At 45.1% G+C, this 22932-nt stretch overlaps 3 non-coding genes and 1 pseudogene across 3 annotated transcripts; all 4 read right to left on the bottom strand.

Moving 5' to 3' along the window:
* Window positions 1-38: 38 nt before the first annotated feature.
* TRNAA-UGC (transfer RNA alanine (anticodon UGC)) lies at window positions 39-110 on the bottom strand. The gene has a single exon. It is a non-coding gene; the product is annotated as a tRNA-Ala (tRNA).
* A 10977-nt stretch (window positions 111-11087) lies between these two features.
* On the bottom strand, window positions 11088-11159 carry TRNAA-UGC (transfer RNA alanine (anticodon UGC)). Its single transcript has one exon. It is a non-coding gene; the product is annotated as a tRNA-Ala (tRNA).
* Window positions 11160-11415: 256 nt separating this feature from the next.
* TRNAA-AGC (transfer RNA alanine (anticodon AGC)) lies at window positions 11416-11487 on the bottom strand. The gene has a single exon. It is a non-coding gene; the product is annotated as a tRNA-Ala (tRNA).
* A 3454-nt stretch (window positions 11488-14941) lies between these two features.
* Window positions 14942-22692, bottom strand: LOC142574912 (uncharacterized; annotated as a pseudogene).
* Between the last annotated feature and the right edge of the window lie 240 nt (window positions 22693-22932).

The raw sequence follows: 22932 nt of genomic DNA, 5'->3' as shown, positions 1-22932 counted from the left end.
TTATTATTGCATAGAAAATAAAAATAATTTAGCAGACGTGGAGGTACAGGGGATCGAACCCGGGGCTCCTCGCATGCAAAGCGAGTGCTCTACCGCTGAGCTATACCCCCGAATTATCGGTAGTGTCAAACCAATGCAGTTACATTACATATGAACATACATGAGAAACAAATTCACGCACAGTATGCAGTCCAATGACAGTTCAAAATTCTGGCAAACAAACACAAGCTTCCAGACGCGAAATCCATATAGGTACGGGATCATATGTAGATTGAGCAGTCTCTTCTGGGAAGTTAGACCTTGTCGAGCGAGGCGGCTCGGCATGTCTGTCGATCATTCGACTTCTCCATAATGAATAAAGTCCTAATAACATAAACAAATCGTATGGTGTACTACTTGATGTCTTTTTGAAAGGAAGGAACCGGATACCATAATATGTGAGAGGAAAATCTTTTTTGATAGTTCTTTGTAAAATGTCCCAAAATGAAATGCGTCAAGACAAAGTATAAAGCAATGTTCTATTGTCTCGGGTTGATTGCAAAGTCTACAGTGTGTATTCCAGGATACATACAGTCCTTTTTCCTGAAGTCATGTTTTAACTGGCAGTGTGGAGGTGTGCAGCTTAAAGAAAAAACGTTTTCGCTGCTGGCGCAGTGCATATTCTACGGACACGGCAAAGAACATCTTGAACAAATAGAGACAGACACGGCTTTCGGTACAGAGGTTCAGGGAAAAGGTTATCTATAAGTGCTGCATTTAGCGACGTGCGATTAACGGTAAACAAATATTCAAGGGTGAATCTGGCTTTTAAGAATGAAATAGTGTCGATAAGTTCCTTTAGGATCGAAGCCCCACAACAGTAGTTCTTGAGCAAAGTTTGTCGTGACAAAAAGAAAAGCGAGGTGTGACGCAAAACGTGCTCGATTAGCTGCGAGAAGAAATGGATGTCGGACATTTTTAAGGTAAAATAAGCGCATGACCAATTGTCGCACAAACGAATGCACAAGACCCAGGCCTCCCTTATCGAGCGGGAGAAAAAGGTTGTCCCTCCTCATGGCTTCCCATGATGAATTCCAAATAAAACATGCAAATATTCTATGAAATGCCTGGACATGGACACGTGAGCAGTGCAAGACCTGCAGAACATAAATAAGCTTAGAAGCGAGAAATGTATTGCATGCCTTAGCTCTCGCAAAAATGGAGAGATCACGTCCTTGCCAGGCTGTCACCTTTCGACGGATAGTGGTTATCGTGGACGTCCAATGAGGTCCACTATTACGGAAGTTATCGAGAGGTACTCCAAGATATCGCAACGGAGACTGATTCCAATGAATATTCGCGAATACAGAGGGAGTGAGCGCCCACAGGCCTAGCCAAAAGCCTCTACTTTTGTCAAAATTTACAGTAGCTCCTGCAGTCTCACAGAAACGCAGGGTAGCGTTTATTGCCTTGGTAATGCTTGGCTTATCGACGCAAAAGAAGGCAATGTCATCTGCATAAGCTAGCACTTTCATTTCCTCATCGGCATACCTGTATCCTTTAATGCTCGAGTCACAAAACACGCTTAAGCAAAGCGGTTCTAAGTATATGGCGAAGAGTAAAGGCGAGAGCGGGCAACCCTGACGAACGGATGACTGTACTTGTATTATATCTGAGAGTGTACGGTTCACAATTAACTTTGTAGTGCAATGTTCATAACAAAGTGTTATACCATTGTATAATACATCCCCTAACTGAAGATGTCACAGTAGTTGGAACAAAAATTCGTGTTGAACCTTATCAAAGGCTTTGACGACGTCAATCTCGAGAAGAGCTACTTGATCCGTACTACCCTCTATGCACTCAAGGAGTGAACGTGCGATATGAACATTTGTCTGTACAGAGCGGCCTCGAATTCCGCATGTTTGATAATCACCTACTAATTTAGTAATGACTGCCATCTATTTGTCAGTACTTTTGCAAATATTTTGTAATCCACGTTACATAACGATATCGGCATATATCCGTTTACCCTCTTTATTATTTCAGCATCAGTGCTCTTTGGTATTAAGGTTGTGTGGTCCTGATAGAAAGATGGAGGAAGCTCACCATATTGATAGGCTTCCTCGAAAAGCTGCTCAGAAAACGGACACAGGAATTCCTGAAATTTTATATAAAATTCAGCACTAAGGCGTCTTGTTCTTCTGCAGCGTTTCGACGGCAAAATTAATTTCTTCTCGAGTTATTGGCCCATCAACGCTGAGTCGATCATCTTCTTCTAAGTGTGGCATAAGTGAAATAAACTGATCAGCGTTTTCTTTGTATCCATTCTGAGGCTTAACTACAGTGAAAAGATCTGTACAATGAGCTTCAAATAGGCTTATTATTTGGGACGTTTATGTGTATATAGACCCACCGGACTCAATTTCCACTATTTGCTCGGAAAGCGCGTATCGCTTTTCATCACCGAGAGCCCTTTTTGTGGGCTGCTCCTCTGTGAAGCGAGTTGTACGTGAACGAACCTTTGCTCCTTTGTACACTTTCATCTCATATTTCTGTATTTGTGCGCGAACTGTATTTATTTCATCGCTATACAACCCTGGTTCCTGGCTTTCGAATGCGTGCAGCTTGTGAAGTAGATCATGAAGGCAATGCTTTTCAGCTTTTTTTTCTTTGAGACAGCTCACATGAAATGGCAATCGCTTCATTTTTTGCTCTATTTTGAACATTTCCCATTGAGCAAACAATGGAAGCTGTTGACATTGTGTTATTTCTAGCCATAATTCTTTCACTTTGTTTACAAAACTTTCCTCTCGCAAAAGTTGTGTATTAAGTTTCCAGAGTTCCCAGTTTGGAGCAAACTTGCGAAATTTTCGGGGACCCCATGAAACAGCTACTAATCTGTGGTTTGTGAAAAAAGCAGGCTTCACGGCGTAGTTGTGAATGTGAGACCAGAGATTCGTCGAAACATACACACGATCAAGTCGAGCATGGGAGATGCCTTGAAAGTGCGTGAACCACACGCAAGGAGGTGTGTAGGCTCCCACGTCTATTAGATTGTGATCTTCCGTTAACTGATGCAGGAAAGTAGCACTTGCATCATAACGATTAGTTAGGTATGAGTGATCTCTGGAATGACAACCACAGTTGAAGCCTCCCAACAGTACCAAATCTCTGTCAGTATCTGGGAGCGGAGCAAGTGAGAGGAAGAAAGCCTTCCTGTCACTCACTTTTGAGGGAGCATAAACGCAAATAAACCACGAATTACGGGAATGAAAAGAGAGGGCACAGCATATAAGACGGCCTTCCCCATCAACACGTAGCGACAATGAAGAATGATTTTACTGCTTTTTGACTAACAAAAAGCATCCAGCGGAAGCACCACATGCTTGGCTAATACACACCTCGTAATCAGGTTGAAAAGTTTGCAGCGCAAGGTTGACATCACCAGCAGACGATATCTTTGTCTCTTGCACTGCACCAACATTAACTTCATGCTGCCTAAGCACGTATAGTAACTGCAGCTGACTCCTTATATTCCTCAGCCCACTTACCTTGAGTGTCGCTACACATAAGGGGAGGGTGAAGGCGGTAGCCATTTTGCTCACCTAAAGCTTTTGTGTTTCATCGCCCTTGGCGCCAGGTAAATCTGTGGTCTTGCTCCCCTTCGACTTCTTTGTGGCACTCTCCTGACTACGCTGATAAAACCGGCGCGTCACATTATCACCAGGAGAGGGAGTTCGCTGAGCACTAGGCATAGGAGACACTTTCTCGGTCGCCTGTAGTGAACTTTCTGTTGCTTCGTCGTTGCAAGGTGCCGGACGTTTCCTTGCCTGACTTATGTACATCGCCTCTTCCTCTTCTTGCTTGTCATCAGGGGGCTTTTCTTTAAGGCTTGCTAGGCCAGGTTGGCAAACTGAGTCTTCCTCGCCTGTAGCTTCGCTTGTATTACTTGAGCTGTTCTGACTGCTTGGCATTGGCTTCAAGGACTCCTGGTATTCGTCCCTAATGCCACCTGCAGTCTCTCCGGTGGCATCTACTACCTGTGTAGAATCCATGAGATGGTCCAGTTGTGGCTAGTCTGCGCTATATTGCCCAGAACGAAGCTTATTGGCGTAGGTGGACACGCAGGCGTCCGCTGAGTGACCAAATCGGTGGCACTGTAAGCATCTCGGTGTTCTGCATTGTCGCCGAGCGTGTCCCACACGCTTGCAACGAAGGCACACCGGAGGCCTACCGGGGATAAGTACGAGTCACTGGTGTCCATAAATGGACATAATGTGCGGTATTGAGCTTACGGTGATAGTGTCCTTGAACACCAAGGAAACCTCCCGCTTTGTTGTCACCCACTGTTCCACACCAGTGCATCTCCATACTTCTCTCTCCACCGGACAAGGAAAACGCTACGGAAGGTGCGGCAAAAGAGCCAACAGACGAGACCAAGGAAGAAAGCAATAGCAGCCTAACGGAAGCCAGCGAGCAAATGGAGACAGCTGAGGACCAGTCGGCAAAGAACGACCCTATGAGCAGCAATGTCGGAGCGTCGGTCAAACGGCCTCTTGAGAAGGCTGCAGACAGCAGCGCAGCGAACCAAGGAATTGGGGAAGATGGGCCGCCTTCGAAGACGCAAACGGGCAGGCGCAGCAGCTACAAGCCACGACCGAACACCGCTTACGCAGACAAGTCCGAGAAGAAGCCGCCACCGCTCTCCAGTGGTACCGGTCCACCGGGCGGCTCCGGGGGCGTCTAGCGGTGTGCTAGGCGGTAAAGGTAAACACCATGCTCCGGGCCAAATCTTTTCACTAGACCTATAATCATGGCTCCCAACCCGTCGCTTAGATTGGCCACGCTAAACGTTCGAGGTCTGGCCGCCAAGAGAAAGCAGAGCCAAGTGTGTAGGCTGCTGGTGGACTATGACCTTGATGTGTTAGCCGTGCAAGAGACAAAAGTAGATGGTGACGAAGAGACCCGCAGCATGGTGCAGCGGTTTACGCCGCGGTACTACGCGGTAGTGAGCCACGCCTTAGGGACGTCGGCGGGCTGCGTGCTGTTTGTTAGAAAATTATCCGGTATCACGGTGCAAGGTTTTGTTTTCAAGTCCATCTGGTAGATTAGTTTTATGTGATTTTGCTTTGCGTGGAATTGAATGGCATGTGGTATGTATTTATGCACCAAATGCGTTGGAGGAACGGGCTTTGTTTTTTTTCATGTTAAAAGAGTAAATATCTTTTGAAAAGCAGATGGGGTTGTTAGGTGATCTTAATTGTGTTCTCAGTGCCCGAGATCGGTGTAATAAAGGATTAAGGAGCGATAAAAATAGGGATGTTTTGAACGAGATAATTACTGAATGCGAATTAGCGGATGTGGCTGAACGTATGATAGGGACGCGAGATGTGCGTTTCACGCACTTCCAAGGAAATAGCCATGCACGCTTAGATCGTATTTACTTGTCGCTTCAAGCGATACCAATGTGTAATAGTTACAGTGTATATCCTATTTCCTTCACTGATCATTGTCTAGTTAAATGCGACATAGCAAGGACGAAAAAAGGCGGCAGCTTCTCTTGGGAGCTGTGGAAAATGAATTCAAACTTAACTGCTGACGAAAGTTACGGAGAATATGTATCGGACTACATCAAACAAATTCTAATGAGCGGCGAGGGTGAATTAAAAGATCGATGGGAAGAGTTTAAACAGTGCATTAAAATGAAAGCCATTGATCGTTCCGTCGCAATAATGCATGAAACAAAAAAAAAAAGAGAAGGAACTGCGAATAATCTCGGAAAAGCTGACAGAACTGGAGTGCCAAGAACCGGGAGCATACAAAAGCGACATACGGAATATTAAACAGAAACTTGAACTGCATGATGAGGAACGTTATCGCGGAGCGATAGTTCGTGCTCGAGCCGAATCCTTTGCGATAGGGGAGGCGCCCACAAAAAGGGCGCTCGGACTGGAAAAATCGCACGCTCGACGTAATCATATTGACGTGATCGAGGTGGGTGGTAACGAAGTTACATATAGTGATAGTATCGCACGTGCGTTCTTTGAACACTACGAAAAGATGTTCGCATTTAGGCAGGTGGACCTAGAACGGTTTAAGACGAACTTCTTGAAAAGCATGCCTCAACTGAATGAAGAAAGAAAAGTTGCATTAGAAACGCCAATAACTGTTTTTGAAGTGGAACGAGCAATTGACAATTTGAATCCTGGCAAGTCACCGGGCCCTGATGGGCTTTGCGCTCTGTAGTACAAGCGGTTTAAAAAGGAATTGTCAGCAGTACTTGTAGGAATCTTTAACGAAGCGTACGATGGTAAGGCGTTACCGCCATCTTTCGGTCAATCACACACGGTGTTGATTCCGAAGACAGAGGATGTAGATAAGTTGAAAAGTGTAACATCATACAGACCACTAGCACTCACAAATGTAGACTACAACATACTAATGAAAGTCTTAGCAGCTAGACTTCAGTCGGTTGTTAAAGACATAGTCGGCCCACACCAAACGTGTGGAATTGAGGGTCGCACTATAGCGACGAATGTTCACAAGATGCGCTCGGTTCTTGAATGTTGTGGCTCCCTTGAAGCGTTTGTGGCCATATTTCAGTTGGATCTGGAGAAGGCATTTGATTGCTTAGCGCATGCTATTTTGTTTGCAATGTTGGAACACATTAATGTCGGATCCGTCATAACGGATGGTGTAACTCTGGCGTATCGGAACTGCTCTACTAGACTAATTATTAACAAAGAATTGGGGGGCCCCATTAAAGTGCAGCGTTCCGTGCGTCAGGCCTGTCCCATCAGTCCACTTTTGTTTTGTATATATATTGAAACCTTATGTTTGTCAATAATTGAAAATAATTGTATCCATGGTTTTCGCTTACAATCTTCAGAGGTAAAAAATGGCTGTGGCTTAGCTAAGGTTAAGCCCAGGATGCGAAGCATACTAGCCTTTATTTTAGTTGTTGAACCACTGTTTAGCCTTGTGAACTGCTGTTGCTTGGCTATATTTGGTTCGGCTAGACGAAGAAACAAATCATGCGTTACTCTGCCTCGCCTTCAAGAGTGGAACGCGACAGCGTTCCCGTCGACCCGCCAAGGGGTGTAAGACAATGGGCTACGGCGCAGCGACTACGCGCCCCGCATTGGACGTGTGAGCGTCGAGCAACGCAGCGTTCGGCGCGGCAACGAAATGTGCGCCTGAGCAAGCGACGCACGCCTGAGCCTTAGAAACTGCTCGTTTCTAAGGCAACACCGCATTGACTAGAGGCGCTTTTGTACCGCTTTGAAGCATCGTACTCGTGGCTCAGCGGTAGCGTCTCCGTCTCACACTCCGGAGACCCTGGTTCGATTCCCACCCAGCCCATCTTGCAAGAGTTGAGCCAAAGCCACCTAGAAACAAGCGCAGCTGCTTATATACCGCCGCGACGCGGCGAGCGACGGCGCGAGTTGGAGCCCCGTTTCTTCTCTGTCGTGACGTCACGGTGTCACGTGGTATGGCATGGGGTCAAAGGTCATTGAAGACGACACCGCCGCGCCTGAGGAGCTGGGTTGAGCTCTAGTAATATGCTTCGCATAAAAAAAAAAAGCTGCTCGCATATGCCGATGATGTCGCGGTATGTTGTATTGACTACGAAGGCATTCAAGAAACCATTCGAAGTGTTACAATTTTCAGCGACGTTACAGGAAGCCGAGTAAACTGGGGAAAGTGTCTGCGGTTTTGGCACGGCGTGTGGCCGTTCACCCCGGAGATTTTTGCCAATGTTGTATGGCAGAAAACGCCTGTGAAGTACCTTGGTGTGCCGCTTGAGTCCTACAAAAATAATAATGACTACTGGCAGCAAGAAGCAGAACTCTTACGCGAAAAGGCGAATGCTTGGAGGTCGAATTATCTCTCCATGTTTGCGAGGGCAACCATGTGTAACATTTATTTTGTGGCTAAACTATGGTATGTGATACAAGTGATGCAATGTTCTAGGGTAAATGCGCAGAAACTGCATGGGGTTTTTGCGAGGTTTGTGTGGGGATCTACGTGGGAAAGGTGCAGTCGAACAAATTTGTTCAGGAGTGTAAAGTGTGGGGGACTTGGACTGGCACACCTTTTTCTCAAACAATTACTTAATAGATTTTTCTTCTTTCGCGAGGTCAGCGACCCATTTCTGCAAACGGTGTGCCAGGCCAGATTAGGGCGACTGCTACCTGGATATGTTATTAGCACGCAAGTCCTGACGGCGACGGCACAAGGTTATTTTCGGGAAGTAGTAGCGAGTGTGCGATTTTTGAGTGTGCGTTTTTCTAATGATTATTTATATTCTGTTAAAAAGATGAAACTGTATAAAGACTTATGGGATATAGTGTTGCCAATCCCGTTGTACAGGGTGATATGCAGTGCAAACCTGGGTCGGAACGTACTCAAACGGGTTAAAAGAATGCAAGTAGCACCAAGTGCAAAAACTTTCTTTTTGAAACTGCATACCGGAAGTCTCCCTGTAAGAACCTTCTTAGTGAAGCGTGGGTTTTATATGCCATGGGGGTCTCACTGCATTATTTGCAAAAAGCCGGAAACGATCGACCACGTTTTCCTTCACTGTTGGGAAGCGGTGTTCTTCTGGGATGTGTTGCAGAGGACAATCAAAAACGAATTCCCACTAGACACACATGGCATTAGGTAACTTGCGATAGACAACGAAGAAGGAGTACCTTTCGATCCAATCATGCTGACAGGCCTGCACAGTATATGGCGCTGACGAATGGCTGGCTTCTACGGTGAACCGGATGGAAGACCAGCAAGGCTGTACTTTCGAGAGAGCATGGCTCGGTTGTTAGAAGTGGAAAAAACAAAAGAATGTCTTTCTTCCTGGGTAGCCAGGGTAGAACCCTTGGTCACACTAAAGAAATTTTAAGTGACAACGTCAATCACAGCACGACTGAGGGCTTTTCGCTCAATGTATTGACAAATTGTATTGTAACCCCGCCTTGAGTTTTCATGTCTTGTGTGTGTATTGTTGTTGCAAAACCGGTAATAAAGAAGAAAAAGAAGGTATAGCTCAGAGGTAGAGCGCTCGCTCCCCGGTGCCTCCACGTTGGCTAAATTATTTTTTGTGTGGAATAAAAGGTCGCTCTATCTGTACCAATGTGCATGTAACTCGTACTATTCATGAGTGCTGTGACATTTTTGGCGGTCGGGTAGCTATCTTGCAGATGGACTTAGCAAAGGCATCTGACCGTGTGTCGCATGAAGCTCTTTTTTGTATCCTTGAACATGTTAACATAGGCACAGCAATACTCGATGGCCTAAAAATGATATACAATGACTGCATGGTAAACGTCGTGCTGAATAAGACACTAACTGATAACAATAATGAGAGCCTTTCTGTTTATCTCTAATAAGCAATGTAAAAATCAATGGTTATAAGCTTGAGTCGTCGCATGTTAAAGTGCTTGCATGAGCGGATGACGTCGCGATCTTTTGTACAGATCGCCAAAGTGTTCTAGGGGCGATAAGCGATGCTAAAAGATATTGCAGGTAAATCGGCTGCGAGATCAGTTGGGACAAGAGTATCGGTTTTTGGCACAGAAGCTGGGATATCACACCGTCTGTCTTTGCAAACCTACAATGAATGGTGTCTCCTTTGAAATATTTGGGTGTGCCGCTTTGGCACTACGAGAGTACCGCGCAATACTGGGAGGATGAGACGTCGCGTGCAAAAGAGAAAACTGGAGGATGGAAAGGTCGGGAGTTATCAATGCTTGCAAAGGCAACTGTATGTAATTTATTTTTATTTTCCAAAGTGTGGTATGTCCTCCCATTTTTGTCGATGACCCGTGTGAATAAACAGAAAATGCACAGAGTATTTGCTGTTTTTATCTGGGGTTCCACTTGGGAAAAGGGTCAGTCGAACTAACTTGTTTCGTCCTGTTCGAGATGGTGGTCTTGGATTGTCGCATTTATTCTTACGTTAGATTGGTTCTCGTTTTGTATTCTTACGAAACCAAAGTGATTCATTCTTGCCTACGATAATCCAGGTCCGTTTGAAAAGCGTTATGCCTGAATTTATTGTGTCTAGTACGCAACCTGTAAACTATTGGCTTAGCAGAAGGGCAGCGGATTGGGCTAGTTGGTGTTCCATGGTAACAATAAAATTCAAACAGCGCTAGACGACAGGACCAGAAAGAGGAGGAGACAAACACGGCGCTATTATTGCTTGTTTTCCATTCATTGAGTCAGCGCCGTGCTTGTCTCCTCCTCTTTCTGGTCCTGTCGTCTAGCGCTGTTTGAATTTTATTGTTACTATTGGCTTAAAGGCTACTTGCGAGAGGTAGTCGACTCCCTTCGAATACTAAAAGCTCGGTTTTCCCTTCAGTACCTGAGCACAGTAACAAGAAAGAAACTTTACAAGGATTTAGTTGAAGTTATGATGCCAGTGCCATTGTACCGAATGAAATACTATGGAGGCCCAGGAGAAGATGTCTTAAAAAGAGTTAAAAGGATGCCTGTGAGAGCAAGCGTAAAGTCGTTCTTCTTTAAATTGCATACATCTACCCTTCCGGTCAAAACATGGATAGCCGACAAAGGAATATTTGTACCATGGACGACAAACTGTGCGCTATGTAACAAGCCGGAGACCATTGAGCACTCCCTCATTGAATGCTGGGATGCATTATTTTATTGGAACATCTTGCAAAGAACTCTTAAAAAGGAACTGCCGATAACAGCACAGGGTATACGTTTCCTGCCGGTAGACAGCCATCAGGGCTTCCCGTACGACATGATAATGCTCCTGGGCCTCCATAGTCTTTGGAAGACACGGATGGCGGTAACGCACGCTGATGTGAATGTGCGCTCAGCACGAGAAAATTTTGTTCAGAGCATTATTTTCATACGTGAGATATATCGTGTACAGGCAGATCCCACTGTCTGGTTGGGTATTCTTGATGAATTGGTGAATTTCGAGAAACTTTAGCTTGTCACATTGGTCCAAGTAGGCCAACGTGTTTTTATATATGTAGGTGATTATGTGAATAAAGAAACAAAATTATAGCTCAGAGGTAGAGCGCTCGCTTTGCTTGTTTTTACCTGCATAACAAACAAAAGTAATTCAGCTAACGTGGAGGTACCGGGGTTCGAACCCGGGGCTTCTCGCATGCAAAGCGAGCGCTCTACCTCTGAGCTATACCCCCGAATTGCGTTTGAACGGGAATATTACGCACTCCGTGTAGTATTTCAACGGAATCGTATGAAAAATTGAGCAGTTTTGATCCAATCACGTGCATTAGGCTTGAAGCGCGAAGGCCTACAATTACTACGACGTGGCGGCGGAGGATTCACCGCACGGAAGGCGACTCCTTCAGTGCCCATTGCGTGCTATTATGTGCGCCGTGCGAAATAATTAGTTCATCGTTTTACTATTATATAATAAAAATAATTTATCCAACGTGGAGGTACCGGGGATCGAACCCGGGGCTTTTCGCATGCTAAGCGAGCGCTCTACCTCTGAGCTATACCCCCGTTTTTCTTCTTTATTACATAGAAAACAAAACTGAAAGTGTATTAAAACGTTCACACAACTAGACACTTAAATCTCAGGCAAACACACACAAGCATCCAACAGGTGCATCCAGCCTGGCGGAGGGTCCTGCACAGCGTACACACTTCTTACATAGGCAGCACTTTCACGAAAGAAGGATTTTGTAGATCGCAGGCTTTCGGCATGGCGATCACACAATCTACTTCTCCACATGCTATATAAGCCAAGTATTATGAACATGTCATAGGGAGGACAATCCGAAACCTGAAACGGCAGAAACCTAATTGAATATGGAATTATGTCAATGTCCTTTTTAAGCGTCCGTTGGAGAATGTCCCAAAAAATACAGCGTCCCTAGAGTCTATGAAGCAGTGATCTATGGTTTCTGCACGGGGACAGAGCAGACAGGTTGTTGAGCACGGCACAAAGCAACCCCTCGAATTTAACCAAGTTTTAACAGGAACTGTTTCTGAATGTAATTTAAAGTAAAATGTTTTCACTCGAGGAGGTACAAACATTTTTCGGACGCGCTTAAGTGCATCATGATATGGTCGGCTTAAATAAGGTGCACGATACAAAGGATCTGGGAAAATAGAGCCCACCAGTGCCGCAGAAATTGCTTTTCGCCTAGCAGTAAACACGTACTCAAGGCTGAATCTAACTTTCAAGTAAAGAAATGTGTCACCAACCTCCTTGAGAAAGACCCGAGGAGCCTGTGGGACACCTTTGGCATTTGATGACACTACTATATTAGGAACATGATGAACTAAACGGAGTTGCAACATTTCACGCAAAAACGGATGGTCACTGTCTCGAAAGAAAAGCAGGCGAGAAACAATTTGCCTGACAAAGAGGCGTACTAATCCTAGACCACCACGTTCAAGGGGGATGAGCAGATTGTCGCGCCGCATCGATTCACAGCTCGAACTCCAAATAAATGTTGCAAATACGCGATGCAGTGCCTGAAGGCGAACTCGTGAGCAGTGCAGTACTTGCAGCACATGCATAAGACGGGAAGCTAAGAACACGTTGCACACTTCAGCATGAATGAACATTGCGAAATTCCGCCCTCGCCATGAATTCACTTTACGTTGAATTTTGCCAACTTCTCCCGACCAATGAGCGTTGCTATTTCTATACTGTGAGAGAGGCACACCTAAATAAAGCAGATCATCTTTCCATTGAATGCCTGCGTAATGTGATGGCATTGTGGCCCATAATCCAAACGAAAAACCTGAACTTTTTTCAAAGTTAACACTTGCACCAGACGCCGCAGAAAATTCTTCTGTAATTGCAAGAGCAGTCCTTACAATCTTTTTATCGTTACGAAAAAAGGCCACATCGTCTGCATACGCAAGAACCCGAACCTCATTAGTCAGTAATTTAAACCCTTGGAAATTTTGTTCTTTAAGAATGCTCATACAAAGTGGCGCTAAATACAAGCAAAACAGAAGTGGTGACAAAGGGCATCCTTGTACTGATGATAAAAGCCTAATCGGATCGGATAGAGAGCCATTCACTATCAGTCTCGTTGACCCATTAGCATAATATATCCTGACACCTCTAAGGAGCAGAGATGCGATATTTATATGCTCTAGTACAGTAAACAGGAATGAGTGATTCGCCCTGTCGAACGCCTTAGCCTGATCTAGCTGCACCATTGCCACTTGTCCAATCCCCTCAGCTACACACTCTAGCACCGATCTCGCAACATGAATGTTCGTCTGAATGGACTGGCCCCTGATGCCACATGTTTGATGAACACCGACCACAGATCTTATTACTACTTGCAAACGGTTAGCTAATACCTTAGCTAAAATTTTATAATCCACATTGCATAAGTAGAGAGGCCGATATCCTTCAGCTTTTTGCAATTTAGTCTCATCATCGCTTTTGGCTATAAAGACGGTGTGCCCTTCGTACATTATGGCGGTTGGTAACCTGCTTGCAAGGCCTCTCGGTACACTTGAAGTAATAATGGCGATAAGAGGGAACGAAAACACTGATAAAATTCGGCAGTAAGGCCATCCGGGCCGGGCGTCTTGCCCTTCGCTAACGGATCGATGCCTAAGTTACCTCATAAATATCAATGTTTCCGTTCGTATAATCGCAAGCATCCTGATTTAACTGGGGCAGCAACGATACAATTTTTTGGCAGCATCTGTATCCAATGGCTTATGGTCTCAAAGTAGTTTTTGATAATGTTCAAAAAACGCTTTAGTTATTAGAGTAGGCTCAATAGCAATGATTCCACCATACTCTATCTCTAGTATTTGTTTATACAGCGCGTGTCGGCGCTCATTACCAAGGGCCCTACTGCAAGGCTGCTCTTCCAGGAAAGGCTGCTCTCGCGCGCGCACTAGTGCACCTCTGTATTTTTCTGCGCTCAGAGTTTGTAACTGTGCGTTGGCCTTATAAATATCATCAATGTATTGACCCGTATGTAGGCATTTAAGCTTGTGCAATTCACTCAAAAACTATATAATTCTTTGTAATTATTCTTTTTTTCAAAGGCTAATATTGATGATTCTTCGATAGCTATCATTTTAGCTTCCTGTTTGAATAATTCCCACAAAGCAAAGATTGCAAGTCCTTACGGCATGACACATGAGCTATAAGCTCAGTAATACGATTTAAGAAATGCTCACGCGAATGTAATTGGTTATTAAACTTCCACAGCCCCCAGCACATACGCCGACTTTGGTAACGACGGCTGCCAAACGATGCTGAGACTAGGCAATTCTCACTAAAGAATATAGGGTGCACAGTGTAACCATAAATAAGAGGTAGCGCGCTAAGTGAAACATAAATTTGATCAAGCCTTGCATGCGAGGTACCCTGGAAGTGTGTTTATCGACATCCCGCCTTTTCATTTTCTCCAATGTCCACAAGCTGATAATCACACATCAGGCGTTGCAAATCATCACTACTTGGATCGTGTCTCAGCTTCAGTGACGTACGATCTTGCGCGTTACAAACACGATTAAAGTCTCCGAAGATGACCAATGCACGTTCAGTACAAAACTGATGTTCTAGAGATAAGAAGAAACACTCGCGCTCACGTAACTTGTTCGGGGCATAAACACACACAAATCTAAAACTGGTGCCACTGATATCAATATCGCAACAGATTAGGCGCCCTTCCCTATCTGTAAACAAATGTAGCAAATCACGTCGTACATGTTTGCTAACAAATAACATACAACCAGCGGAAACGCCTACTGCATGGCTGACACAAACATTATAGTCAGATAGGAATGGAGATACAGCTACTTGTGTATTTTTGTCGGATTCAATCTTTGTTTCTTGAATAGCAGCAATATCTAATTTTCTACTGCGTAACAAATGAAGAAGCTGTACTTTCCGTCGCTTACTTCGTAAGCCACGGACGTTTAAAGTGCCAAAATAGAATTGAAGAGCGCCCGCCATGATTACCTAGGTAGGTGCAGCGTTTGAACGCTGCTCCAGAGGTGCACCACTCCCTTCTTGATGAGGTGATGCACTATGGTCCTTTTGGTGCACGTTAACAAAAGGGAAATCTGCAGGAGTAGGTGTTCTCCGGAGCGGTTTTGTCAACTTTGACACTTTGGGAACGCGAGCCTCCTTTCCCGAGGGCGATGGATTGTCAGATGGCGCTGGACGCTTCTTAGCGGCCTCGCACGTCGATCCAGATTCCACTGACGGTGAGCGATCTTGAACTGGTGGCGATTCTGCCCATGACACAGTTGGTTCGTCGTCAGGCGCCTTAGTCTCATCCTCGCTCGCAGGCTTCTGACTGAGGCTAATGTCAGCCGATGACGGCTTAATCTGTTCTTGTCGATGAATCTCAGGGAGTGTTTCGCCAGTTGCATCCACAACTTCGCTCACGTCCATTAGATGATCGGTGATGGTATACATTCTCAGCAGGTCTATTTCCACGAAGGTTATCGGCGTAGGCTCCGGCGCATGCATCAGCAGGGTGACCGTAGCGGTGACAGTTACTGCAGCGCGGTGTTCTACAATGTCGTTGGATATGCCCAACTCTGTTGCACCGGAGGCAAAGTGGTGGTCGGCCAGGAACCAAGATAAGGCACTGGTGGCCGTATATGCTCAATAGATGCGGCAGATTACTGGCAGAAACCCCATCTTTCAATGTGAACGCTACGTCTCGATTAGTCATTTGCCAGCCTTCCATGCCGTCACACCGCCACATTTCTCTCGTGATGGACTGCACTGTGCCATATGGCTTTAGCGCTTCAACAATCCGTCTCTGCTCGAGGTGTGGGGGAAGCCAAAAAAGCTTCATCTTGATATTTTTGCATTCCGGGTCTATGACAAGGCACTTGAGGCCCTTCACCAGCAACTCGTCTTTGTCGACAAGTTTCTGTTTCGCGCTGCTGTTGACACGTGTGACTAACCACAAATGGCTCATCTGGTATTGTCCAGCGCCGAGGGTATTTATTTATTTATTTATTTATTTATTTATTTATTTATATCAGGAAACCCCTAAAGGCCCTCACAACGAGGGTATTACATAGGGGGGTGACAAAAATTCTACAAACATCTAGAGAAGCGTTTTCAAGGAATAGGCAACATGAATAAAAAAGCAGAAGAACAACACTCAATGAGACATAATGGAAAAACGCAACGAAATAAACAGAACACAAACAAATACATGTGTGTATTAAAAATGAAACACATTGCGGTAACGGAACAAAACTAGAAGTAAAGCTACTCATCGGATTAATTTTTTAGGAGTCCATGAAATTTAGACGAATTCATTTCAGTTGCGATTGAAGCTGGCAGCAGGTTCCACTCAATAATTGTTTTGGGTATGAATGATTTCGCAAAATATGAAGTGCGGCAAATGATGCGTTTGGTCTTGAAAGGATGGTCACGGCGTGGAAAGACCGCCGATGGTGATTGAAAGAAATCGTCATGAAGCAACGGATGATGGTAAATTTTGTGAAAAAGTGTTAAGCGAGCAAGTTTGCGACGATGGGAAAGGTTATCAAGACCAGCACGAGCCTTTAACACTGTGACGCTAGTGAAACGTGAGTAATCTGAAAAAATGAAATGAGCAGCACGGTTCTGCAGGGATTCGATGTTATCTATGAGGTACGTTTGATCCGGGTCCCATATGGCTGAAGCGTACTCGATTTTAGTTCGGATTAGGGTGATATAAGCAAGTTTACGCACAGGCGCCGGAGCGTGTCGAAGGTTACGTTTTAAGAGGCCAAGAGAACGGGTAGCAGCTGCTAGAATCAGATCAGTGTGATAGTTCCAGGTTAAGTCGGACTGAAGGTGAACTCCTAAATATATGTAAGTAGAAGCTGTCTCAACTGTTACGTGATTAACCCTTTCAGCCCTGGATTTTCTATTATTTGCATATATTTTTTTGCTGTGCATATTTTGCACCATAAGGACTCTAGAATCATGCCTGAGCAAAAAATAAGTCATTTGTGTTATTATTTACCGGTTTACAATCATGTCGTCAAAACCGCACATCAGGGCTCAGTGGTTGCGAAAGGCAGTGAAAAGCTAATTTATTCAGAGATGGAAAACACAGTCATGGCAAACACAAACATCACTAATTGTTCATGTGGAAGCCTCTGAAGCAGTTTCGAGCATTTGCAAGACACAGGTGGACGTTGCATTTTTCGCACGATACGGGTTTGTCCTGTGCATCCCTCGAGCTTACAACGCTGTTCCCTGCTGTCGGTACGAAGAGGCCAGTGTCCCACATTATCAAACCTTACGTCTTGTACAGGCCGATTTTCAGCATATCTTGCTTTTTTCGAAGTCACCAGAGGGGAGAGTGACGGCCTTCCTCGGTTTTGCATCTTTGGCAGGCTGTCGGCTCGTGCAAGTGCTTCACTAATATGGAGGGTGAAGTCAAGTAAGTCCAGTTGCTTGGCAGGGACCAGCCCTCGTGCAGATGCATCACGTCTATACTCCAGCCATGCGTTCACAACCGAGGCATTGATAACGTGAAATATCATCCTCAGCGTCTACTTTCGTGACCGAATCTTCGTACGGTAGAACGCTACAAGGAAGTCGGTTTTATCGACTCCACCCATGCTGCTGTTGTACATCCTTACAACAGCTGGGCGTTTCACTTCAATGTAGCACTTATCCGTCTTGCTCCACCGCTTGGCGTTGTCCTCGTCATCAATGGCCACAAAGTTCGATGCCATGGTCACAGCTTTGTTGTCATACCATCGCGTGACAGCTACTTTTTCGTCCTTGCTGACCATGGAAGCAGAAGTTCCGCGGCCTTTTTTCTTTAGAATTTTCTCTGACTCCAATGGGCATTTTTCACACCGGTTGGTTCGAATAGTTCCTGCCGCAAATATTTTCTTGTGTAGCAGCGCGCGCAGAAGAGGTAGCGATGTAAAATAATTGTCAAAATATAGTTTGTGTCCCTTGTCGCAGGGAATTCGATAAGCCAGCTGTGACACTATAGCACCTGTCACATCACATTGTTGCTTGAGACTTTCTTCTAACCATGTCGTTGACCCCTGATACGGCAGCAAAGAATACACAATGCCAGACTCTCCACAAAGCATGAAGATTTTTATACCCCAGGGGTGTGGCTTCCCTTTCACGTACTGTTTGATATCCAGCTTTCCTTTGAAGGGAACAATTTGTTCGTCGATACACAATCGCTCCTCCACATGCAGTGCCTGACACCTTTCTTCGAATTTATCAAGAAGAGGTCTTACCTTCCAGCGGCGATCATCAGGGTCAGGCCGAGACACGTCAACAATGTGGAGATTGTGTCTCAGCTTTTCAAAGCGGTTCCGTGAGAGCTCGGTAGATGCAACCAGCCTAGTCTTCATTTCCGGCTTCCAATATAACCGCAGCCTTGGGTATCGCATGACGCCCATGATGAGGTGAAGTGCAAAGAGTTGTCGGATCTCTTGCTCGTTTGTATTTACCGATTTGCCTTCTTGCAGTACCGAATACTGGTTCGTCTTTTCGGCTAGTTCAATGAATACGCTCTTCGGAATGTAGCGACAGAAATACCCCCACGGTGAGTGCATTTCTTCATCTGCATTCACTGAAGCAAATTCTTCGCACTGAAAAGTTGTGTCCGGTTTTATGAACTTCTTCCTTGTCCATGCAGCTGTCGATGGTTGGCAATCATCGTCCGAGCTTTCATCCTCGCTTTCTGCCTGTTCTGGCTCAGGCTGCTCAAACTCGTCACCGCTGTCGGAAGATCCGTCGATTTCTCCCTCCACATCAGACAAGTTTCCATTATCAAGCTCACGGAAAATTGCATCCGTGCATTCTTCCAGATGCCTAGAACGCAAGTCCTGGCGGGAATAGAATGTATCTGTCGGTATACACAGTATAGGCGTGCCTGAAAAAAAAAAAAAAGAAAACACGCACTGAAATCGGACGCATGGCAAACCGACGGCACGCCATACACAACCACAAAGCCCTGCTGTCGTCAAAACCGCACACGGAAAAAACATCTTCTTACAAGTAATATCACCATGCAATGATGCTTATTCAAGCACACGCGTTCTCTGCAATCTGTTTAGAGACTATATAAAAAATCGCAACGTAAACTACGCAGGGGCTATTAAATTAAATATTAAAAAAGAGCGCACGTACCTGACGGCGTGTCTGCCATGTTGATTGTTGTCATTTCTTCTTCCTCGTTCGACACGGTTCCGCAGAGTCACGTGACTAAACATGGCGATGGCACTAGTACTTCCAATAGTACGAGTGGGGAAAAATACAAGCAGTTTCGGTTCTTTTTTCATGCTGAAAATTCCGATTGCAGGTCCTGTCGTCATTTAACGACGCCAGGGCTGAAAGGGTTAATAGTGTATGCGGTTGGGATGCGGGAAGACTTTCTTGTAAAGGAGACCAGCCTTGTCTCAGAGTGGTTTAGGATCATTAGCCACGGTGAACACCAAGTGTTAATTGAATCAAGGTCAGTTTGTAAAAATTGGTGGTCAGTCTCACATTTAATGACTCGGTACACAACACAGTCGTCCGCGAACAGTCTAATTTGGGAAGATACAAAATTGGGTAAATCATTAATAAATATTAGAAAGAGCAGGGGACCAAGCACGCTTCCCTGGGGTACACCGGATGTGACTTGAGCCATTGAAGAGTTAGAACCATTAACAGCGGTGAACTGAACGCGAGATGAGAGGAAGTCTTTAATCCATGCTAAAACCTGAGGGTGAACACTGAGATGCGATAACTTGAGTAGTATGGTGGGGGACCCGATCAAATGCCTTAGGAAAATCGAGAAACAAAGCGTCGACTTGAATCCCGGCGTCTACTAAAGTAAATAAGTCATTAGTAAATCCAGCAAGCTGAGTGTCGCAAGAAAATCCCTTGCGAAAACGGTGCTAATAAATATGATGTTGCGATCTTCCAGATAATTAATGATACAGGTGTGTATGACATGTTCAAGGAGCTTTGAGAAGGTGCAAGTCAATGAAAGGGGTCTGTAGTTCAGGGGATCAGAGCGGCTGCCAGATTTGAAAATTGGCATTACTTTAGCTACTCGCCAGTCATGAGGGATGCAGCCAGATGATAAAGACTGAGAAAAAGTGCAGATAGGACTTGAAAAATACTCTGAGATATATTTCGAAGTATTCTGTAGTTAAAGCCAAGCGGGTCCGTGCTTGTAGTATCTTTAAGGTTATTTAATAAAGAAAGAATACCATCATCACTTATGACTATAGAGGGCATGGAATAATCGTGAAGTGAACTGAGTGCTAGAGAACGGGTAATGACTTCATGAGTGAAAACAGACGAAAAAGCGTTGTTAAAAAGTTGAGCAGAATGGGCATCATCCAGCTGATCCCCATTAGAATTTGTTAAGGATGAATCGGGACGTGAATGTGGGTGAATTACGATCCAAAATCTTTGGGGATTGTTAGATAGCATAGTGGGTAAGACGTCACTGTAAAACTGGCGCCGGGTGGCTTTCAGCATTCTTTGGTAACCCTTGTCGCTTTTCCTGTAGGTTTATCGCGTAGTTAATAGGTTGTTAGCAACTGCCTGCCTATACAGACGCTTTTTATTTTTATTGGCTCTTCGCAGCCACTCACTGAACCAAGGCGCTCTTTTACTGCACCTAATTGAGATACGGTATGAATCTTGTAATGAGGTTAAGTAGGGTTGTTTTGAACAGCGTCCAGTTCTACTCTATGGAAAGGAAAGTACATTCAGCTAAGAACCGTCCAGAAGAACTGGTTAATTCGAGATTCATCTGGTCAAAATTAGCCCAGTTATAACACCTGATCAGCTTAGAGGTAGTTTTCCTGTTAAGCATACGGTGATTGATGCACCCGGTAATGATGGCATGGTCAAAAAGACCACTAAGGTGAGATATTTTAGAAAAAGCATCGGGATTATTGGTTAGAATCAGGTGGAGAATGTTGGCAGTGGTACCTGCGGATCGCGCGGGCTTTGTAATGAGCTGAGTTAGGTGAAAATCTTGACAAGACTGCAGAAAAGCGTGCGCATCCTTATCACTTGCTGAGACAGAGTGTCCCAATTGATACTGGGGAAATTAAAATCACCAAAGATAATTAGGACAGAAGTTGGAAAACGCGCACACACATCAGTCAGTAGGCAGCAAAATTCGTCAGCAAACCCATCGTACAGGTCGGTAGGACGGTACAACACACCGGCAATAATATTTGTAGTAATGCACTTTATCGCGATGAATATACATTCCAGAAAAGAGGAAACAACAACTGGTACGGTAATCAGTTCTTGCTTCACCGCAATAAGGACGCCACATCCTCTCCTGTCCTTTCTGTCACATAAAAAAAAATTGAAACCTGATCCGCATGAAAGGATGTCATCGTCGTCAATATAATCGTTAAGCCACGTTTCAGTCAGTGCTAATATCAAGGCTCCAGTGGAGTCGATAAGGGAGGAGAGGGCAACACTTTTCGCCGTAACGCTTCTGATGTTAGTGTATAGGAAACATCTTATCTAAACACTTCTGTCTTGACAATGATGGTGGTGCACGATCGGAAACATCATGATGACTTTGATAGTGTCATTCGGTAGAAGACTCGGACACACGCACAGCCCGATTGCCAGTGGTATCCCAGAGATAAACATCATTGTTCACACGAAGTTTATTGAACAACAGACGAATGCGGTCCCCCTCCTTCCTTATCGTTTTAGAAAACTGCCACAGTCCACGGCGTTTCAGACAAACTGCCTCCGAGTAATCGCGTGATAGACTTAAATTAGTGTTCTTTAGTTTGTAGCCAAGACTAAGGACAGATTCGACTTCTTTTTCATTATAAAATCTTGCAATGATGGGTCGCTTCTTGTCTGTCGAAAAACGTCCTAAGCAGTGAGCTCTGGCAACGGAGGTAATAGCAATGCCAAGCTTTTGAGGGCAAAATTCCCTCACATGTAGCTCTGAATTTTCCCTAGGCTCAGCTGCATCGCTGTCATTAGTGCCAAAAAACAACACGTTTGACCACCTTGACCGATTTTCCAGGTCGTGCACCTTGTCCTGAATTTTAGAGATGTCAGTATTTTCATTTGAAACGGGCTGATTAGAAGGTAGAGTTTGAAGTATGAATTCCAATTCCGTAACTCTCTTAGTTAACAGTTTAGGGTCGTTCTCGAGGGTGACGTACAAGTGTTCTGCGTGAGTACGGATGCAAAGCAGCAGTGTCGTGGCCCACGGTGTCCGCAGGAATCCCTCCTTTTTCAAGCAGCCAGATAAGTGACGCGGCCCCTTGTTGCCCGACGAACACGGCAGTGGCCTCCAGCGTTGGCGATGCAATGTGATGCAGGCAACCCAAAGGCGCGCAGCAACTCGCAAACGGTTCCGTTATGAAGGCTCTGGTATCGTTAATCCAAACGTTCATCATGAGCCCATCCAGACAGCGGGGTCGACTCGGTAGATTGTCCAGGATCAGCAGCAGAAGCACCAGTACAAGTGTTCTGCGTGAGTACGGAAGCATAGCAGCAGTGTGGTGGCCCACCTCAGTTGCATTTAGCACTGAAAGGAGTGCATCGCGAAAGTCCGGGGCCCGATACGGCCGCCCCGCCAGGTCAGCATGCAGGACGACTGAATTGAGAACGGTATTGCCAGTCGGTAGACGAGGGAGAACGACTTTATAATTACCGGAATCAGTAGTTGACGGTGGGTGTGATCCTCGGCCGAGGGCCGATGCGCTGTTTCCAGCGGAGCTCATCGCAGACGAATTGCGTTTAAACATGAATATTGCGCACTTCATGTAGTATTTTAATGGAATCGTATGAAAAATTGAGCAGTTTTGATCCAATCACGTGCATTATGGCTTCAAGCGCTAAGGCCTACACTTATTACTATGTGGCGGCGGAGGAAGTCAGTGCACGGAAGGCGATTCCTTCAGTGCGCATTGCGTGCTATTATGTGCGAAATAATTAGTTCATCCTTTTTACTATTGTATAAA

The sequence above is a fragment of the Dermacentor variabilis genome, chromosome 3, assembly GCF_050947875.1.
Source record: "Dermacentor variabilis isolate Ectoservices chromosome 3, ASM5094787v1, whole genome shotgun sequence".
NCBI lineage: Eukaryota > Metazoa > Arthropoda > Arachnida > Ixodida > Ixodidae > Dermacentor > Dermacentor variabilis.
This window is presented reverse-complemented; position numbering and strand designations above follow the sequence as displayed.